The 20,923-nt window shown below is 39.2% G+C and overlaps 1 protein-coding gene across 2 annotated transcripts in view; it reads right to left on the bottom strand.

Annotated features, from left to right (window-relative positions):
• Positions 1-19,194, bottom strand: part of DAB2 (DAB adaptor protein 2) — a 48,765-nt gene extending 29,571 nt beyond the window's left edge. The window contains exon 1 of one of the 2 annotated variants that reach the window (XM_019737282.2): positions 18,879-19,194. The gene's annotated coding sequence lies outside the window, so the exon portion shown is untranslated. The remainder of the gene's footprint in view (positions 1-18,878) is intronic. The other variant, XM_019737284.2, reaches the window with a different exon arrangement.
• Positions 19,195-20,923: the final 1,729 nt, after the last annotated feature.

The following is a 20,923-nucleotide window of genomic DNA, read 5'->3' as shown; positions in this document are numbered from 1 at the left end:
TTCAGACTCCATGAAAGAAAGTAGAATATCCCTGAGGTCTTTTGACTATGTTGACTTTTTGTGAACATGGACACAGGAGGCTTGGGGTTGGATTAACTGTTATTAGAGAGTATACCCATCTCAACTTTAACATCCCAGCCAATCATTCCACCCCAGTTCTTAAGTGTGACCTTCCTCTATCTTAGACTAAACAGAGTAGGAAACTGAAATTGAAAATTATCCTTTAACTTCTACAAAGGGAAGCAAACGAGATTGAAGCTTTGGAGGTTCAAAAATCAGGTTTCCATCATTGCTTTACATTGCGGCACTAGATTATTTGAGCTATGCTCTGACATGATTCCCCTGAAAACAGGGACCATCTGGGCATGGCTCAACCAGGCTACGGCATATGTGCTCTGTATGGCTCAAGTGAGCTGGGCAGGACAATAAAGTGGGTATAATTTGACATGAAAAAGGGAATGGGGGATTTCGGGTACAGTATGTTTCAATCCAGATTCACCAGAACTCTGTATTTGGGACATTATTGGGCCCTGATCCTCTTAATGATGTGGTATTTGCTTCCTTATCTGTTGTCCCTTTTGTGCTTTTTCCTCAGGAAGAGAGATTGGCAAGGTAATGATGGCATCCTTGAGCCCAGGGTCATAATATTAAGTATATCTTCATTAGCTACCACTCTTTCTATTAGAGAGATATCAAGTCAACTGTAGAAGGTGCCATGAGTGATTTGTATTAATTCTGAGGAAAGGTTTTTTGGAGCCCTCTGCTTTGGGAAAAAGGATTATATAGCTTTTGAGGGGTAGGAGGAGTTTGGAAAAGCTAGCCTTCTCCATACACCTTGGGCTTTAAGCTCAAAGGTAGTTGGCAGCCTGGTGGATAAGTTTGTATAGCAAGCCAAGGCATTTCTGGGAAATGGCAAATCGATTGAAATGGTCCAACACAAGGTAGGAGGGGGGCATGGAGTGGGGGGGGGGCTCCTTATGGCTGAGGAATGGGTAGAAGGTAAGAAGCCTAGACTAGAAATCCTGGGTTCAAATGTCAGGGTTCCCAATTATCCTGGCCGAGATACTTTGTCACCTTGGGCTGGCCTCTGTGCAGTGGCTGGTGGGTGGTATATAAGAGCACACTGAAAGAGCTGTGTGACAAGATGGCCTGTAGCGACATGACAGAACACTTCTTCCCCCATCCTGCGACACTACTGCAGGACCAGTTTTGGCAGCACCTGTTTCAGTCACCAGGGCACTTGCTTCAGAAGATAAAATCCACAATATTTTAGTGGCAGCACAGTAGCCTACACTGGGTTGCTGTAATAGGCTGGGGACACCATTCTGCAGCGGCAAGGACAGAAGGGACCCCTCACAGGTTTGGGTATTTCTAGTTATAAAGTGATAGTAACCAGGAAGTATACCAAAAAACATGCCAAAAGAAGGTTTTTAAAAAACTATAGTTTTCATGGAGAATTGGAATGAGTGACTGGAATAAGCCAATTTTAAAAGTTCAATTTAGAAGAGCTCTATTTTGTACAATTAGATGGTAAAGCAGGATGTTAGATTTCATTATGCTTCACTTCCATTCTAAATCCAAGGGAAAAGAGTGTTCTAAAGAATGAGCAATTTACACAACCCATTTTAGGGTTTTAAATTTTAAAAATATACTACTAACATGTAGCCTCTAGAAATTTTCTATTGCAAGGCCGTTGGGGCAGTGAATTGAGGAGCATTATGGAACTGGTACAAAACCACAGTAAACACATGGTTTCTACTTTGAACTTGGCATCTAAATGTACAATGGATATTATACTTGATTCTTGCAGGAAAAGGTAATTAAAAGGCTAATAGGTCAGGATCAGAGACTGGGACTGTCATTGTACCATTTGATTCCTAAGCTGATATGCTGACACTATCCATTCCCTTTTCAATAACCCACCCCGATCTCTATGTGTGCTTAGCAAATTGACCAGCAAATATTCCATTGTTTTCACATCTATTCTTCCTAAGTCAGATACTTCTATCAACACTAAATACTCTTCCTAGTTCCAAGCTAGTTTTTAAACAAATCACATCAATGAATCTTAGGAGTTTTTTCCTTAGAACACAACATCAAGCCGTGCTTTCTCATTCTCACATCAAATAATCCTGAATTAAGTCCACATGGATATGCAGTATATCTAGCCTGTGGACTTCAGATACAATAGTTTATTCACTTGAGTCCCTTTGTGCTTTCATCTATGCTTAGACACATACATCTTAACTGTTAAACACGTTCCACTTTCTACTCAAGTGCCATTGCAATAGTTATCTTGAAGGTCTATGTGGACATTAGAGGAGTTTTAGAAGCATTATTTAGAAGCATCTGCATTTTAAATATTAATCCATAAACAAAGAGCCATTACACTTGTAGAACTATTTTATGATATAATCATATCAGGACACTTGAAAAGCAGGCAGGTATGTAATCCTAAACTTTTCCTCTTCCAAAAACCAGTTCAAGAATCACTGCTTAATATTTGGTTTCTTCTTTAATAGCACAGAGGAATTACATTAAATCCCAATGTGGTTTCCCTTTCAGGCAGAGCCTCACATTTATATAATCCTCCAAGCTATTGCTTGAGTGTTTCTGAAACTTTCTGTAACTCATGTTTCAGATACATGCTGTATTTCAAAGAGTTTAAAGGAAGAAGAATCCAGCTGCCTTGTAAAATCAGCATAGAGAAGTCAAACTGAGGTGTACGTAGTAATTGTATATAGACAGGCAGGACTTCTTTTTGTTACATTTCTGTATATAGACCAAAACCATGAAAAAAAATATTCTTATAGTTATGTAGACTCTATATAAGATCAGTTTAAGTTATCTGATTGTGTACACACACACACACACACACACACACACACACACACACACACAAAGTGACTGCCCGGACAGTGTATCAACATATATTGCTACTAAATAATCATAATAAAATAAACTCATTAATAAAAAAAATAGTTATCTGGTTGTAGTATGTTGTCTCTGGGTTCTAGGTAGCCTTTGCATTAGAATATGCCCTTTGTTTTACTGTTCAATCTACCCCTAGAGTTGGCGTTAACCTTCCATGAGAAACTTGCCATTGGCTCACATTTCCACATCTGATATGATCTGTTCTAGTTGGGCAAGATATCCACAGCCAACAGGGTATTTAGGCTTCATCTCAAAGAATAACAGAGGACCTACTAACTTCTATGGTTCAGAATATATTTTTTTAAACCTCTACTGTTTACTACTATCTTATGGGTTTAATATATCAATTACCACTTTAATAATGGTTCTTCAGGATTTACATGATTTCCCTTAGAGAAGACTTGGTTGTTCTCAAATAAGATGAAGGAAAAAGGAGTCATTTAAAAATAAAAAGGGACTTTCTACTTATTTGTTGAATTTCAGGTTTACAGAGAACCAGGACCTGATAACCAGCTTTCTACCCTCCCAATACCAGTGCTCTAGCATGCTGAAGGTTAGGAAGTTTCCATACTATTATCTAAAAGGCCAGGGGAGCTCTTCTAAAAGAAATAAGAATATAGGCTCATTTGCTTACTTCTTGGTTGCTGGACAAATTAGATAGATTAACAGATAAGAAATCCATAGTTAATTTCAGTTCTGCTATTCAAGGGAGAAAGGTAAATCTGCTAACTTGTTTTCTTGCTTCTTGAGGTGATATGTTAACACTACTTGAGTCCGAAAAATTTAGAATACAGGATCCCAAAAAGGTCCTGAAATAGCTAGCCTACCTGCTTTAAAATTGTACATACAGTTACATAGATACTATAAGAAGTTGCTGCAGAGTGAGTAGGGAATGGACACAGTGACAGAAATGCACAAGTATCCTTGAGCTCAAGTTCACACTCTGTTATTATTTTTTCATCATTTGGAAAATAGTATTAGACCAAATAAATGCATGGGAATAAATTGATGTATTTTTAAACTGAGGGATGGAAAAATTCTAAACAGCAACACATTAACCCTTGCTAAATGAAACAGATTTGGGACTTCAACTGTTGCACAACTGAAGCAACTACATTGAATGGTAAAGTGTTGTAATGTACTGAAATATTTGTGTAGCGTTCATTCACTGCAGAGATCAATGAGCATAGGAAGCTCCAATTACAGTAGGAGAAAACTACCACTTAGTATCAGACTTTTGCTTATAGTCTAAGTAAGTGAGACAGCGTTTGTTTCATGAATTCTATATATAAATCCAAGTTGATGTAATCAAAATGATACCTGTTGGAATCATGTTAAGTCATCACTATTAATCGATCCTCCATTCCACAAACACATCTAGACATTGACCTTAAGGGTCATGAGGCACAATTGGCAAGTTTGGAAGAGCAATTCAAGGAATCTTGTATCTAGAAGAGCTTTCAGGAAAATGCCACTCCTATGTGGTCCCAAACATTAAAATGTCATTACTAATCTACAGAAGCTTTCAGGAAGTCCATTTCTATACTGCCTTTGGGAAGTGATTTCAGTGACTTCTTCAAATAAGGTTAAAATACATGGTGGCATTTCAGAGAACTAAGTTACGAGTTCTTAGGAAATGAAGATACAGCTCATTGGTCTTTCTTGGTTGTAATAATCAAAGAATACAAGGAAAGACCTCAGGTTACCACCTTAATCTGTACAGATTTCAACAAGTTTCTTCTGGGATTTAAAGAGTGACTTTGAAAATTTTCTAACACATATATTCCACTTTCTTAAGTCATCTCTTCTACCGTTAAAATCATTCCAGGGCTGGGGGAGGGGAAAATCAAATTTGTACCAGCTGAATAAAAACAGGATATCTCAGAAAATTGTCCTGGTTATGTCATTAGACAACATTTTCAAAGGCTCAGGTCTTGAATATTTCATTTCCTCCCCCCTCCCCCTGTTTAAAGATAAGCTGTTGAGATGGCATTAACCAATGACTTTGAAGAGCCTAGAAAAATGCTATTTTCCTTCCCCAAAACCAACATAATTTTTTTTTTTACTTTTGATCTACGTATTATTCTTCCAGACGGAAGAGGTAATTAGTGTCTTAACTTTATGTTAATATAAAGTAATATTCCATGCAATATGCTGTTTCTTATAAATGTTATATGGCTAGCCTGATAAACAAGTCAGTTTGGATATTTTAAAAGGCAATAAATGCATTAACTAAACAAATCATCACTTCATATGGTGCCAAAGGAATTGCTGCTTCCCAAAAGGCTTAACTTATTTGAGATGATAAATTTATGTACTAGCACATTCCAGTTTTTCTGGTTTTCTAGACTATCAAGATTTGTTTATTGGATCTATACCTGTGTCTTTTAAAATGTTATTCAAAACCATTTCCAGCTGCAGATAGTTTTACAGGGACTCTAATGCTGGGTAACCCTCTGTTCCTCCCATGTTAAATGAGTTTGATTTAAGTTAAGGGTGAGATTGTTGTATTGTCTAATACTTGTGCTAAACATCTATGAATTATATCCTGGTTTTTATTTCTCAGAGCTTTGACTAGAAACTGTTATCTGTCCTTTGCATTAACTTATTGTTTACAAACCTGCCTAGCACTCAGAGTTACAAGTATAACTTAATGGTAAAGGCTTGGCTTTAGGGCACATGGTTGGTTAAAAACCTGATTTACCAAAGGAAAGACTTTCCAAAATAAGCAGATAGATGAGGGTTCGTCCTCCTTCGAGGCCTGTTGATTGCACACCATCCCTTCCAGGTTTCATTACCTTTTTAAGATGACAAATCACGGGGGTGCCATTTGGTTCTATTGTTCTAGCATGAGCTGAACTAGTAGGAATGGTTATATATCGTATGCCACTTTGCTGGGCTTCAACTGAGACCTCCTGGCCCATTATGGGATATTCATATTTATACAGAACTACAAAAAGGCTTCTGGTTAGACTACACAGGAATGTCAACATCAATGACTGACTGGAAATAAAGTTTCCTTGGTTCCTAAAAGAGTGTAATATTTAAGCAAGATGTTTCATTAGCTTTCATAACAATCTCGTCTGTTCCCTGAACCATTTAATGACCTGTTGCAAAATTCTGTCCCTGCTAAGTAATTGACACGTAAACACTTAAGGAAAACATGAGATAGATATAAATGATTGGATAGGGGCTCCATTTGTAGCCTCTCTTTATTATCCTTATTATGGTCATTCAATAAAACTAACTTGAGTTGGTCCCTGTAGCTTTAGACATTCACTGTGCAGTGGCATCTGCTATTTTCTAGTCTTTTTATGTGGGCATTTTTAGCATCAGAGGATGCAATTCAATCATTTGTTTCCTTAGCTGAACTCTATAGCCCTGTGCAAAGACAAGTCTTTGAAAGCCACTATTAAGTTCCTAATCCAAACTTTATTAAAAAGACTCAGTATTGCAGACAAGGAGGTTAAGACAAATCCTCAAAAAAATAATGATCAAGGACTACAGTCCACACAAGCCTCCTAGTGCAGCACAATTTGAAATCGGGAATATGTTCATAGTTGTAATGTTTTATTAACTAGCAATGTACTTTTTCACAAGGTATAGATGTAGATAATTAGTTCTACCAAACAAACTCGTGAAGAAAACACCATGAACAAGTTATCTTAGTCCCTCTAAAGTAAGCAAATTCTACTTTTATTAGGGCTAATTATCGAAAGTGGGATATGAATAAAGTTTCCTTCTCAGGGCCACTCTCCCCCCTGTTGAGGTTCCCTACCTTAAATTCCATTCTACACTTGCCTCCATCTAAGAAATTCCCTAGAGGGAAAAACAGACACCATCCCTTCTGACACTTAAGAGTATGTCATCCATCTCACATTGCATGGTCAGAGTCACTAAGCAAATGGTAAGTCATTGGCTACCCTAGATTGTGCTCTAAATGAGAAAATTTAAAAATTCTTCAAATACTTACAGCTTTTTGTTGTTCAGAGCACATGGGGTTTGGTGATTGATCCCTGCTCTAAAGCCATCACAATTTAGAGATTGGAAACAAAATTTGCCCCTGAATGCCAGTGATGAGCGTGCCAGCAAGTTAGTTCATACAATATCCACATCCCTGTTATAAACCAGGCACTCATCTAGAGCTCAGGATACGTCAGTGAGCAAAATAAACATCTATTTTCTTAAATGGTTTACATTCTAGCAGGAAAAACACACACATAGTCTTTCAGGAGGTGTACCTGCTCTGGAAAAAAGAGCCAGGTGGATAGGGAAGGCAGGGTTGGGGATGTCTTAAACATTCTAATTCCTTCTTAGAAACACAGAAGGAATACTAGATCTGTGAAAATTAAATGTATCGAATGTTTATTATAAACCAGGTGTGCAGCTAAGACTCTCTCATTTAATCCTATGAGAAAGGTATCATTATCCTTATTTGACAAGAGTAGAAGCTCAAGTACAGTCAACCAGCCCACTGAAAGACATACATGTATAATATGTAAGCTCTTAACTCCTTTGTGTTAGAACAAGACATGCAAAAGGAGAGAATGAAGCTAGTTCTTCAGATAGGTGGACTGTGCATTAGCCAAAAAAAGCATTTGGGAAAGAGGAACTAATAGCAAGCACGCATGAAGGGTATTTGTGTCAGGTGGGCTAGAATACAGGATCTGTGCTGGCTTATACCAGGAGAAAGGGTTGGAAGGTGGGTCAAACTGGGTTTAGAGTGGTTTATAAAACTCTATTTTGTCTAGACGATACGGGGGAGACTTTGAGGTTTTGAGCAATGGTGTGGAGCTTGGAGTGGTGACAAATCCCAGTACAGAGCCATAGCATCAAAGAGTGAGATAGCTTTGTAGTATGATAGTTGCATGAACTTGCCACTTTGAGTGATTCAACACTGCCGGTTTCTTTCATTTAAATACTTGACTAATCTTTGGGAAACAAAGCCTTTTAATTGAAAGGTTAAGGTCTAACAATCTCAAATGTCAGATTCAAGGTTATCCTAACCCGCCAAGCTAATGATGCTCAGTGACCCTCAAACTTCAAATAAACAACGTGTCCCAAAGGTGGCTTTAAAAAGTAAAAGGCTACTACATCTTATAACATTCATTCTAAGATCCATTTAATCCTAAAAAAAGAATTTTGATTATGTCAGTTCTATAAAAACTTACATAGGTGAAATGATATTTTGAAATGTGAGCACCTAAAGGAACATCTTTTTAAGAGGCAGCTATTGACTAAAATAGTCTTGTCTTTATAGTTCCTTGTTTGAAGCAGAATATATAGCAATTTCCCATTTTATATATGTTTCTCCATATATTGAAAGACTAGAAATGTCAGAACCAAGGAAATGCTCGATAAGAAGGGTGGTAGCAGGGTGAGAGAGAGATTTCTGCTTCTTACACATTTAGAATAGTAATACTAGGGTGATGCATGCCTTTCTGTATGTTCAAAATTAAATTCCTTAGAGATATGCTAATTTGTCAGGAGTACTTAAAATGTAGGTAAATCTATATTCTAACTTGGTCTGAAGATAGAATCGTGAAGCTACTCTAGGTTCAGTCACATGATATTAAACTCAAAGGCTAAGAGAACTGATAAAGTAAACATGTCTGAAAGCAAATAGGACGCTGCCTACAGTAAGCTTTGACACTATCGTCTTACACGTCATTGATGGATACTTACCTACCCAAAGTTGTTGAGAAAAGCTGCGGATATGTTAAAAACAATGAACAGTAAGTTTTTAATAAAAGGACAACTAGGGTTTGGAAAAACTCATTTACGCTAGGATTTTGAAAGTTGGTCAGGGAGTGGACTACTGTTGGTTTCCAGACTAGTGTTCTTGGACCCATTGGGGTCTGTGCAGGCAGGACGAGTTGGTACCATTGTTCAAGCATTGTAAAGAGCCTAATGGATGCCACATCCTTACCCACAATACAGCTTCACATGCAGATTAAAAACACAGGTTTCTTGGATGTGGGCAGAAATTGTGTTAAGTCAAAATTATAACCTTAATTATCCAATGTTGAGCCAAAGGTTTCATCTATTTTCTCAATTGTTATTAGTTCTTCAGTAAGCAGTTTAGCAGACACTTTTAAAAGGAGAAACAGAAGGAGAATAAGAAGTCGTCCTTGCAGGAAATATCAGGATGAAAACTATTCACCACTATTATTATTAGCCAGGTGATTACACCATTGGGACAGATAGATGTATGAGCTATGATGAATACTCCATTGATAGAAGTTAAACCAAGGACTTGAAAAGACCACATCATCTGGAGAATTTCAGTAACAGCTTGTCTGCTTTTCTCAGGCTGTGTGCAGATATAAACTAGAGGAACATATGGATATTACTTATTATAAATAACCTTGAAGTTTAAAAAAAAGGGACTCGGAACTGTTTTACTTATACTAACAGATGATAAGGAAAGCTTAAGTTTCCTATTTTGCTTACTCTGTACTAAATTATAATTAATGTTGCAAATGAGAGTAGCTTGACTCACTCGTTTACCTGGCCATCTGGTTATTGTTCACTGAACACCTACTGTGTGCCAAGCACTGTATTATGCTGTATATACAGTGACAAAATAGATATGGTCTTTTCTCTCAGAGGCTTACAGTGTAGGCAGGGGAGACAGAACAAGCAAGGAATAGTTACAACTAAGTGCTTTACAGAAAATGTTTCTGATTAGGGTAAAAAGCTTCATTGCCATTAAAAATGTCTAATAAGAGCAAAATTAGTACTACATGCTTCAAGGAATTTTATATAAATTGTTTTCTTATTAATATCAAGCATGGGAAGATGCAAATTTTGTCTTAAGCACTTCATTCTAAATTTTAGACAGTTCTAAAATTATGACATTTTCTTAAAACATTCATTAGATGGGGGATATTTACATTTAATATTTGGGAGTCTCCTGTAACCGTACTGCAATCTGGAAGAGTATCTGTATGGCTGAGGCAATTGGAGGGAAGAATCTTGTGATACACTAGGTTATGATAGAATACTAGTGATATTCCCTGCAATGTTATGTTACAGTCCAAAGTTTGGAATCAACACTGTTTTCATAAACACCAAACAGAAGCCCTATGCTCATTTGACGTTCAGTTTTCACACTTCAGAAATGCAAGCAATTCAGAGATGACATGAACTTTTATGTTCTAGAACCAAACATGTTCTTCGGCAATTTCAATTGCCAGATTTTCTAAGAGTACAACAATATCACTTTCAGATGCGGCCAAACTACTGAGTCGCAGATTTAAATGAAGTGATATTATGAAAATGTAACCGCCACCCCACCACCGCCCTGCCATGGATTTGGTTATTTAAAGAGCACTACTTAGTTATAAGAGCTGTAGTAAGGGAATATCAGGTAGCACTTGGTTACTGGGAAACTTCATCAAGAAAATGGACTTTATTAGCACCCCAAATAGAAAGCCCTCAAAAGTGTTGGCTGTGTGAGGTGTGAAGAGTCCGAATCCTAAAACAGAACACTGTTACATCTATTGCTACTATTCAAGAGTTCTTGTATAAAAGCTGAACATTTGTACCTCTATATGCTATCTGGAAATAGAATTATGGAATTTATTTTGCATTTGGATACACCTACAAGATCCACAACAGCATTGTCTGCAGCTTAGCACGAAGCTAATATTTTTATCTTAGACTGTTCACATGTCTACTGAAACTGGCAAACCTTTGACCCTCTGTTTTCCATAATTACCCTTATTTTCATACCTCTCCTTTCTCCTCACCAATTTTTTTTCTTGGTTCCAGAATTCCTCCCCAATCTTGTCTCATCGCCACCCCAAGTTCCTGGTTTCAAAAAAGCTATACTACCTTGTATCACATATCTTGTCCCTCACAATTAGCCAATTCATATTACAGTGTTATTTTTATATTTTCTATACACATAGCATCAGTGTTTTTGAATATATTTAGAATACTTGAAGTAAAGAAACTTTTTGTGACATAAATTCTTCCTTCGTCTTCTCAAAAGGTTCCTATGAGAATTTAAATTGTAAGAGACTCTAGCTGTTAACTCACCTACTTTCATGGCTGAATTTTTGTTGTCATGCCTTCCCAGACCTCATGGCCTTCCTGATTTTGTATTAATCAGGTATCATTGTTAAGTTGTGAGATCCACAGTAAACTGAACCTGAGATCCAAAGCCCTGAGGAAACTGATTTCTTCCATTTACTCTGGACGGACACACACACACACACACCACAATGCTTTCTCATGTTGCCTCCCAAGTCTGAAATACTTCTAATACTTATTGCTTTCACCTACTTGAATTCCTACCTGCCATTCAAAGTCCACTCTCCACTCAAGGTGTGTTGTCTTAGGGAAGTCTTCCCTGACCTTCCACCAGCCCTACCATTTTCCTATACTTACCGTGACCTACTGTTGCCCTCTGTTTCATGTACAACTCCTCCCCTAACTCAATGAAGTTTTAAGATCAGGGAACCATTTGTCCTACTTTTCTAGGACCCACACAGTCTGGTCAAGAGCAATGCATTTAAAACATTAGGGTTAATACATATTTTCCATTTGCTCCTTACTATTCAGTTAGGCAAATCTTTTCTCTACTTTGATTGCTGATTTTTCATGAAATATAGGTTTTTCTTCAACTGCTAAACAGTCGCCACTCAAATTCATCCTGCCAACATAGCCAGGTTAATTTATCTGAGTCAGCATTTTGTTTTCCTGATTTAACAAAGAGATCTACTACTTAGCAAATGATCTAAGTTCTTGCCCTGACATCCAAGGCTCAGGGCCATCCATCTCTCCTTTTCAAAGGATATCACCTCTTACCTCTCTGCCATCTGTACTTTCTCTTGGACAAACTGGACAGTCAGTATCCTTGAAGTACATACCTGCACGATTTGCATATGTGCTTCTGCTTAGAAAGCATTTTTCTTCTTATCTTACTTCCACCATTCCTTTAAAGGCCAAGTCCATTATCACACTGGTGTCCTTTTTTTCCTCAGGACCCCACCATGTACCACTTAATTATAATACAACCATATGCTAGTTGAGTAGTTGTTATTTTCTCAAAATTTCTCATAGGCAGCAATTGTTGACATCTATGTGTTCACTAGTAGGTGTTAGGTAAATATTTTCATCCAACTTTCAATTACAACCAACTTTTAGTCATTGAGAACTTTAAACCAGGGGATACATCAGAAATTCCAAAGAAAAAGTTATAAGGTAGTTAAGCAAGCATCCATACATCAAGAGATCCTTCAGAGCACAGCTTGGACGTTGAGTAAGATTACTATTTCAATTCAAGTACATGTATGTTTCTGAAAAGCCTCAGCTGTAGGTGAGAAATCAAAATTAAATCTCCTTATTATCAACCAGCTATGAATGGAAGGGCCTGTTGTATCAGTTACATTTGTTTTCTACTTCCAAAACATGGTTGCTTTTATGATGTTTGACTTTAGAGGCAAAGGTTAAAACAACAAACAAAAAAAACCCAAAAGAACCCTTAAAAACAAACAAAAAAATAACATCATCCCCCTCCAATGCTAAAGTAATTATTGCACAACTGAGACCTTCCTTTAAAGGACAGATATTTGAGCACCTACTATGTGTACTATCCTGACTTCTGATCCTCAAATCTGGAGGTCAGTTATATGGTTTCTGTTTTAATTAACATTGTACCCCAAAGCCAAACTGGTGCAGCATTCTTCACATGACTATGCCAGCCTTCTGACAAAAGCTCAAACACATTTGGCTTATTTCTGCTGCACTAAATGGTAACAAAAAGTATTTTAGCATCTGTATTACATACTACAGAAGATTAGAACAAGTCTTGGTCCCCTAATTCGACACTTAAAATATGAAAAGTGAGACCATTTGGGTGAAATGTTTACAAGGAGGGCAGCTGTGTCCAATATGGACCCATTTAGTGAAGCTGTTCTTTACTTTCTAGTTACTTGTATATGGATTAACTCTAGATCTCAGGAGGACTCAATTGTCCTGCTCAGATGAGATTTAAGTGGTACATTAAGAGTTACTATGTGCGTGCCTGTGTTGATTTACAAAGTGTTGTAACATTCTCTTTATTGACCCTGACGTTTACTAGTTTCAAGGCATATAGAAAAGACGGTCTTTTAATTATCTGCCCAAGTGTGTACATCTCTAGATTTTAGCTTACCTAAAGCTCACAAACAATGCGAGCAAGACCATTTGCTAAGATCAGCTTACCTATTATGTGGAGAATTGTATGTAGTTCTAGAACAGGTACATTTCTGAGGCAGCAACACTGAGGAAGTATTTTTTTACGGCTTCTCCTTCAATTTTAATTTTGAGGCAACTCATTTTACTGATGGATAAAATAAAACTCAGATGTTGTATCTCTTGTCTTAAAATGGCAAAGCTGGGTTGTGGGCATAGACAGTCATTTGTAGTTCAGAGCCCAAGCTTTTAACCTCTAACCTATGTTGTCTCCTCAAAACCAGACTTCCAATTCTTTCCTTCTAAATCTAGAAGCACCTTTGCATTTTTCAGTCTAACGTGTGATCTCTGCTAAGCATTAATCTCTGATTAACAGTAGTCATTCTCAGGAAGAATTTTGCAAAGTGGGCCAGGCAACTAAGGGTCAGGGATATCAAGTAACAAGTCTAAAGAATGGCAGGTCTAGATTCTACATTCTTTGCTTCACATGATGTAGACTTTCTTCTAGATTTCTACACACTGGGAGTTATTCTTTCATTGCTAACCTAGCAAATACTTCACATAATAGGTATTTACTAAATATTTAGATAAACACCAAGATCCAAATCACAAAGATTCATGCTTGAATTGTGGCTCTACCACTTAATGATAGGACCTTGGGCAAGTGGATATCTACTAATCTTACTGGAGTTAAGAAATGGAGATATCTTTTCTATCTTAAGTTATTTAAAGTGAAAGTCAAACGGAAGAATTGAGCATTACTTCATAAACCATAAAGCTCTATAAAAACTAAGTGCATTAGATTCATTTACCATTCTGGGGAGGACGTCATCTGCACTCTGGGCATGGCATGAAAAACAAAATAAAATGTTTTATAGGTTAGAGAAAACCATCTGGTTCAAGGGTAATGATCTAGTTTACTGGAATCTTTTTTTAAAAGTAACTGGGACAGTCTCCTAATAAATGGAGATTAATTATGCTCTTTAAAATCCTTAAAGGAGGGAAAAGAATAAAACTAAGGATCATATTTTTCCTAGGATCAAGAAAGCAGGACTTGAGATAGTAGAAAACATATCAAGGTCTGTGCTTTGTAATCTTTCTGCATCCCAAGATTCAGATAAACTAACCTATATTTAAATGCTTTGCTTTATTATTTTCATGACTATAGGAATTCAGATACTTTGCTATGCTTTCCACTGAAGTGAATTATAAAACAACCGAATTATGAAAGTTACTCTTAGATCATGGGTTGGGCTTGTTGCAATACAGCTGGATGGACCTTATTGCTAGAGTTTGGCTCAGTGTTTCTGGGATGGGAACCAAGAATTTGCATTTTTAACAAGTTCCCAAGTGATGCTGATGTAGCTAGTCTGGGGACCACACGCAGAGAACCACACTATCTTAGATGAGTTCTCTCTAGCTGTGAAATATACTGCATGCTAAGTGTCCAACCTTGAAAGACTGAACAAATTTGATTGTTAAATGAGAAATAATAGCAGTTCATCTGTCACATGAAGATCTAAGTCTATCAGAATAACACTTTGCATCATATTGCTAGGGGGATATAGGGTAGATTTTTACCCAGAGAAAACCTTAAACCATGTATCCCTCACCCAAACTTCTTTCAAGTTGGACAGTGTTTCAAACTCAGATTTTCCAGGACTGTTGCTTTCTGTGCTACCTGCTCCCTTGCTCCAAGGTTACGTAAAAATCTAAATGACAATCCTCACGCATTCTGCCTCCTGGTAACTTCCCTATAACTGAATACTCAGCTGGCCCCATTCACTCAGAATTCTTACTAGTTTAAGGCAGTTAAAGATTATTTGCCCTAAGGTATAAATTATGGTAGCAGAGAAAAATTGAGGCAATATTGAGGCAATAGCTTTTATGTCCCTGAAAGTTCATAAGACTTAATGTTTTGCTATCTTGATGATGTAAGAAGTAGTAAGTGTTAGATAATTGAGTACTAGGATTCAAATAAGTTTAGAAGATGCGGAAAAGGATGAGATGGGTAGCGAGGAAATTCTACCTCACTTAATTAAAAATTAACTTCCATTTTTAGACCCGGAAGCAATTTGTTCAGATATTGCTTACCCTGGAGGGGCAGGCTTTCTTCCAGGGTAGAAGGACTTGGGAAGAGGAATAACCATGGCAACCTGCCCATGTGGGTAATGATAGTATGGGGCCTCATATACTCAGAAGACTTTATTTCTAGCCTAGTCACTCAGTTTAGTACAGATGGTACCTCCCTTCTCATTTCCTTCTGCTATAATGCTGACTTCAGGGGCAAGGACTGCCTCCTCTCTGTAGGGAGTCTGAAGGGGGGTGGGGAAGACTTTAGTGAGACCAGAGCAGGTCAGTTTGACCAAACCCAACCACAGGCTTCTAGGCAGAGAACAGAGAGTAACTCCCTGTTTGTTCTAGTGTGAGCACAGCAAACACGCTGGCTTTGTTAATATTAAGTGCTTGAATGATTAACATTTTTCAGGCAGACAAGCAGTGTCCCATTTTGACAAAGAAATTCTCCATTCTGCCTTCAGTTCTCACAAAGATACATAATTCAGTTGTTCAGGGGGCAAAACCAAAACAAAACAGAAATTTCTAAGTCAGACAGAATAAAGTATCTTAAGCATGTTAGATTAACAGTCTTCTCAACAAATCTGGGGGTAGGTACAATTATTGTCTTCAGATAAGAAAACTTAAGTACAGAAAAGTTACGCAATTTGCCCAAGGGCAGGTGAGCAGCAGTGGTGTAGCTGGGATTTGAACCGAGACAATGAGAGGCAAAGGGGCTCCAGAACCCATGCTCTCAACCACTACCTAGTTGGGTGAGGTGGGAGGAAGGAACTGGCATGGGCTAGCCTTTTGTGTCCACACTCAGCATCATTTGTTCCCCTCATCAGAAATTAGCATGTTTTTGGAAAAAGAGGAGCCTCCGTGGTTTGCTTTCCTTCTGATTCACACAACTAACCCAGTCAGGATACATTACCATGAGCTAGATTTTTCTTAAACACACCTATGTGATGCTACAGCTATTTCATCTGAATGTGATTCTGGCCTACCTCTGTGCAATTCAGTGGCACAGTTTCAACTTTAGAATTACACAGCAGCATCAGAGAGAATTTTAATACCACATCCTGTTACTCAGGTGTTTCATGCTGCCAGTCTAGTTCTCATTCTGGTTCTGTGTGGAGGGCAGAAAACCTTAGGTGTTTGGTCAGTTACGGGAACATCCCCCCACAGTCTGCTTTCAAGCTTTTCCACCTGGAGAGAGCTCAGTCTGCAGCAGCCTTCTCAAGTATTTCAGCATCTTAGCTTTGTCTTTAAGAAAAGCATTAATTAAATCCTCAAGTCAGGAGAGACAGAGGAGGAGACACACATGCAGCCTTCAAAACTATCCAGGTAAAAAAATATTGGTGGTAGCAAGCTTAGGCTTACAGACATGTGAGGGGTAGAATTAGAAATGAAGCAGCTGTTCCATACACGCTGTACCACCAAGAGCCCACATTTCCACAAAGCCACCTGCCAGCCAGGAGCCTTCTTAATCTTCAGGTAATTGAATCACAGCTGAGTAGGCCAATAACTATCACCCCTCACCAGTTGGTCAGCAGCTTCCAGAGGTCCCTGTATCACCTTCATGCAAACAAGTGTCTTAAAAGCAATTCCCTTCAACCCAAACAAGGTGACTGAAATCTATTCAACCTTTTGAGCAAGGCAACAAATAAGTTTAATGCATAAGAATTTGGACTTTTAGTTGAATCCAAAACTATAAAAAGTCTTGAGTGGAAATGCAGACTCTGGAATCTGTCTTTAACAAGCCTTTCTAACAAGTGTCGTGGCTCCCTGCCCTCTCTCATGTCCTCAGGTGAAGATCGAGTGTCCAAGATCACGAGACAGGCAACTACATATGTTGGAAGACATTCCCCTACCATCTACTTCTGGTCATACATCAAAATGTAGGAGGGCACAGCTTAAGAAAAGTTGATTTTTAGGGCAGTCATTCAGGTAAGAAGGGACAAAGTTGGGAGTGGGAAGGGACGGGGGAAGTTAAGTTATTCACCAACAACAGGAAAAAAGAATCCGGTCTTGCCTTAGGAGGAAACTGATTAGGAATTCAGAAGAAGTAATCTGTCCCAGAAATACACATTGGAAAAGACTACTAGGTCTCCTTTGTGCTTTCTCTAGACTATCCACATTGCACACTCCACGTTGTATTGTGTAGCATTGTTTACTGCCACGTACCCAGCACTTCACCAAAAAGGTCCTTCCTCAAAAAATAAGAACTCAATCCCAAATACTCCTGAAGTCTCAAGACAATAAACTTGCTTACAGTGTCATTGAGAGTTAATCCCTTTCAGTGAGGGAGAGACAGAACTTTGGGTGGGCAGGCACCAGACCCAGAGAAGAGCAGCATAATCAAGGTCTGGCTGCTGGTGTCAGAAGCAAGCACAGAGATGTCACAGAGCATGGAGACAAGCCATTTGGTAGCTGCAATGCTCCCCATTCCCATCCAGTTCCTCCCTCCCCAACAGCCAGTAGATGCTCCTGTGTGGGGAGCCAACCTCAAGCCTGGAAGGAAGGTCAATTACATATCCCATCAAAGCCATTCCAAGAGCCTTATCAGATGCTTGAAGGCATTTTTGTAGCTGCCTTCTTTCCTCAGCCATTCCTTCTGTTTGAGTTACTTCTGCTTTACCTCCTTCTCCCCCACTCCCCTGCTTTGACTGATTAAGGCCAGAAATTTTTTCATTAAGTCACTTTATAGTGCAATAACAACATTTACTATTCATGAAGTCGCCCCTCCATCATTTTTAAGTCTTTCCATGTGTCTGGAAGCTTATTTCTGCTCTGCTCATTTTACAGAGAGTCTCTCTTCCTTCCAAACACAAACTAAAAAGAAAGAGGAAAAGGTGGGGGGTGGCTGGGGTGGAGATAACATCCAGATTCTTTAAGTGTTTTTAATCCAGTTAAATTTCCCTTTGGACTCAAACAGCTCCCTGCTGAAACTGATTGCGGACCTGAATTCCAGGCTAAGAATTAAGTCAAGAGGAAAGGATGGCAGAAACAAATAACAGAGTCAGCTCTATGCTATGAAAACCGCTATGTTGACTGGGGCTCCATGGTTTTAACCCATTCATTTTTCCCCCTTTTCTTGAATTCTTACTTAATCTTTCCAGCCAGCTTATAGCAAGCAGGCAAACACCATTTAACCGCCCTGGGCTTCCACGGATTTAAAACAAGTTTGTTCAGTCTCTTGAGCAGATACTTTCTTAATGTGGGTGTAAGACAAAGTTCACATTTTAATGCCATATGTTGTCAGTCACCAGGAAAAAGCTTCAGGGGCTCATACCAGGTCCCCAGCCTTCCTCACAGGGCAAAAATAAACACCCTTGGAGGAGTTAATGAGGCGGTGGGCAGCCACACCAGAGTCCTACCAGGGCCGCTGCAGAGCTTTTACACACACATACACACATACACACACACACACACACAGAGGAGGCACTTGTGAAATGTCACAAGCTGGATGGACATCTGGAGTCCGACCCCAAAGGTAAATGCATTCCATGGAAACATTCCTCGGATGTCAGACCACTCAACCGCTGGTTTCCCCCACGAACACTGTCTCATTTCTAGGATTTCCCCAACAGTCCCAAGTCTGCACCCCAAGGGGGAAAAAAGCAAAGGAGGGAAGGAGGTCGCAAAAAAAAAAAAAAAAAAAAAAAAATGGAGCTAAAGGGAAGGATTTGAAAGCTACTCACAGGCTAGCTAGCGCCTCTGCGAAGCCAGCATGACTCGCCCGCGCCGAGCCTCCAGGCTGCCGCGCAGCCGACACGGCGGCCGCGCTTAAATAGCTGCCGGCCCGGGAGCCTCAGCCGCGCGGCCACTCCCGGCGAGATATGGTTCTAATCAGATGCTGGCAGCTGAGGACTCCCCAGGAATGCGCCGGGATGTTTTTGCTGCCTGGGCTCGGTAACTCCCCCTCAACGTGTCTGCTGAGTCTTCCAAACTTAACTGTTTATTAACTCGAGTTGCAGCCACGCAGAGAATCCGGCTGCCCTCGGCTCGCGAGCCCCGCCAGCGGGGGGCGATCGCAGGGAGCCGAGCGAAGGGGCGGAGAAAGGGGAAGGGCGCAGTCAAAACCCCAGACTCTGGGGCTGGGGCTGGGGCTGGGGCTGGGGTAGGGGCCGGGAGACAAGGGAGGGTGCAAATAAGGACAGGAAAGGGAAACTGCAGGGAAGGGGTGGGACCCCGGCCTTCATCTCACAAATTCCTTCCTGGATTGCCACTTGGAGTGATGTGGCACACGAAGGCATCCCAACCCGCTGGGGTTCTTTGAACAAAGGGCTGCCTTTACTCCTGACTTTCCTGGCAAAAGGCAGTGGATCCTAACTCAGATCTGCTGTTTCTACAGTTGAATGTGTGATTGCTTCTTTCAAAGAAATTAGGGTCTTTTTCATTACCGATGTGGGTGCACTTAAATTGGTGGGAAATCTGTGTGTGTCTGTAAAACACACTGTATTTATGTGTGAAATATAACCTTCTATATCCTGATATAAAAACAATACTCTCTATGAAATATATATAAACAAAAATGTACACGTCTATATAACATATCTAAATAAGCTATATATCTGATATAAACAAAGATTATATACTGGCTTCCCTCACAGTGTGTACATCCATTTATAGACACATAACATGACTTTCTCTGCACTAATTTCCATAGTGTTGCTTATACCTCTATGAAAACTGAAAAATGGGAAATAAAATATTTGAATATTGACATATAGTGTTTAGCAGGAGAAGGCACTCCACAGTATGTCACACAGAACCTTAACAAGCTAGGAATTAATTTTCTTTATACTGTAAAATCATGAATAGAACATCCTGAGAAGCTCTGCTGCTTTTTAAGAACGATGGAATTATTCCTGTGAAGAACATCCACCCCCTCTTCTTTTAAGTTGGAGACAGTGTGTATTAAATGTGAAAATGCCAAATTGTGAGTTGGATGGGAAGGGGTTATTGATTTTATTGAGTAAGCACCATACAGTGGATTTGCATTTTACCTCGGGAAACTGGGGGTTCAAATTGGGCTCATGGGACACCAAGGATGTATTTTGTGGTCCAAGCCTAGCCCTGACTGTAAAGCCACTGTGCAATTTGGGGCAGCTCAATATGAGTGGCAGCCCCTGCTCTCAAGTAGGTCAGGCTTGGAACAGCCAGGGAGCCAAGTGTGTAGGGCAGCCCCGCTCAGCGACAAGGAGAAGACCACCTCTCCCAGACTCTTATTAGTTTTGTTCTCTCTCTCATCTCCTCACACCTGAGGGTGCTGGGGTGGGGAGGGTGGTGCTGACAGTTTTCAATATTTCTCTGAGGTAATTTGCTATTATTTAAAAAAAATGACTTTGCATGAATGACAAGAGGTATATAAACTTTAGTCTTAGGGTAGCATTTATAACTCTTATGCAGAGAACTTTAATTCTGTGCATCTTAGGACATAGTGCTTTACTTCTGAGATTCTGAGTCCCAAGGGATAGTTTCACTTCCAAAGGCTAAGTAGCTGGAGAAATGACAGCTGACTTCAGGCAAATAGAGGCTTTGACAATTCAACAAAACAAAACAAAACAAAATAGTCTCTATTAATCTCCGTATATAATATTTTCTTAATTTAGAAGTGACTATCCAAACCTAATTTTTGAATTGAAGAACTCTTACAGAGACATGTTAACTTATGTTTGCTCTACCCCACCAAATGGAAGGGATTTGTCTAAGAAGCCAGAGGAAGAAAATGATTTCATCTGCA

This window comes from Rhinolophus sinicus, linkage group LG03 (genome assembly GCF_036562045.2).
Source record: "Rhinolophus sinicus isolate RSC01 linkage group LG03, ASM3656204v1, whole genome shotgun sequence".
In the NCBI taxonomy this organism is placed as follows: domain Eukaryota; kingdom Metazoa; phylum Chordata; class Mammalia; order Chiroptera; family Rhinolophidae; genus Rhinolophus; species Rhinolophus sinicus.
This window is presented reverse-complemented; position numbering and strand designations above follow the sequence as displayed.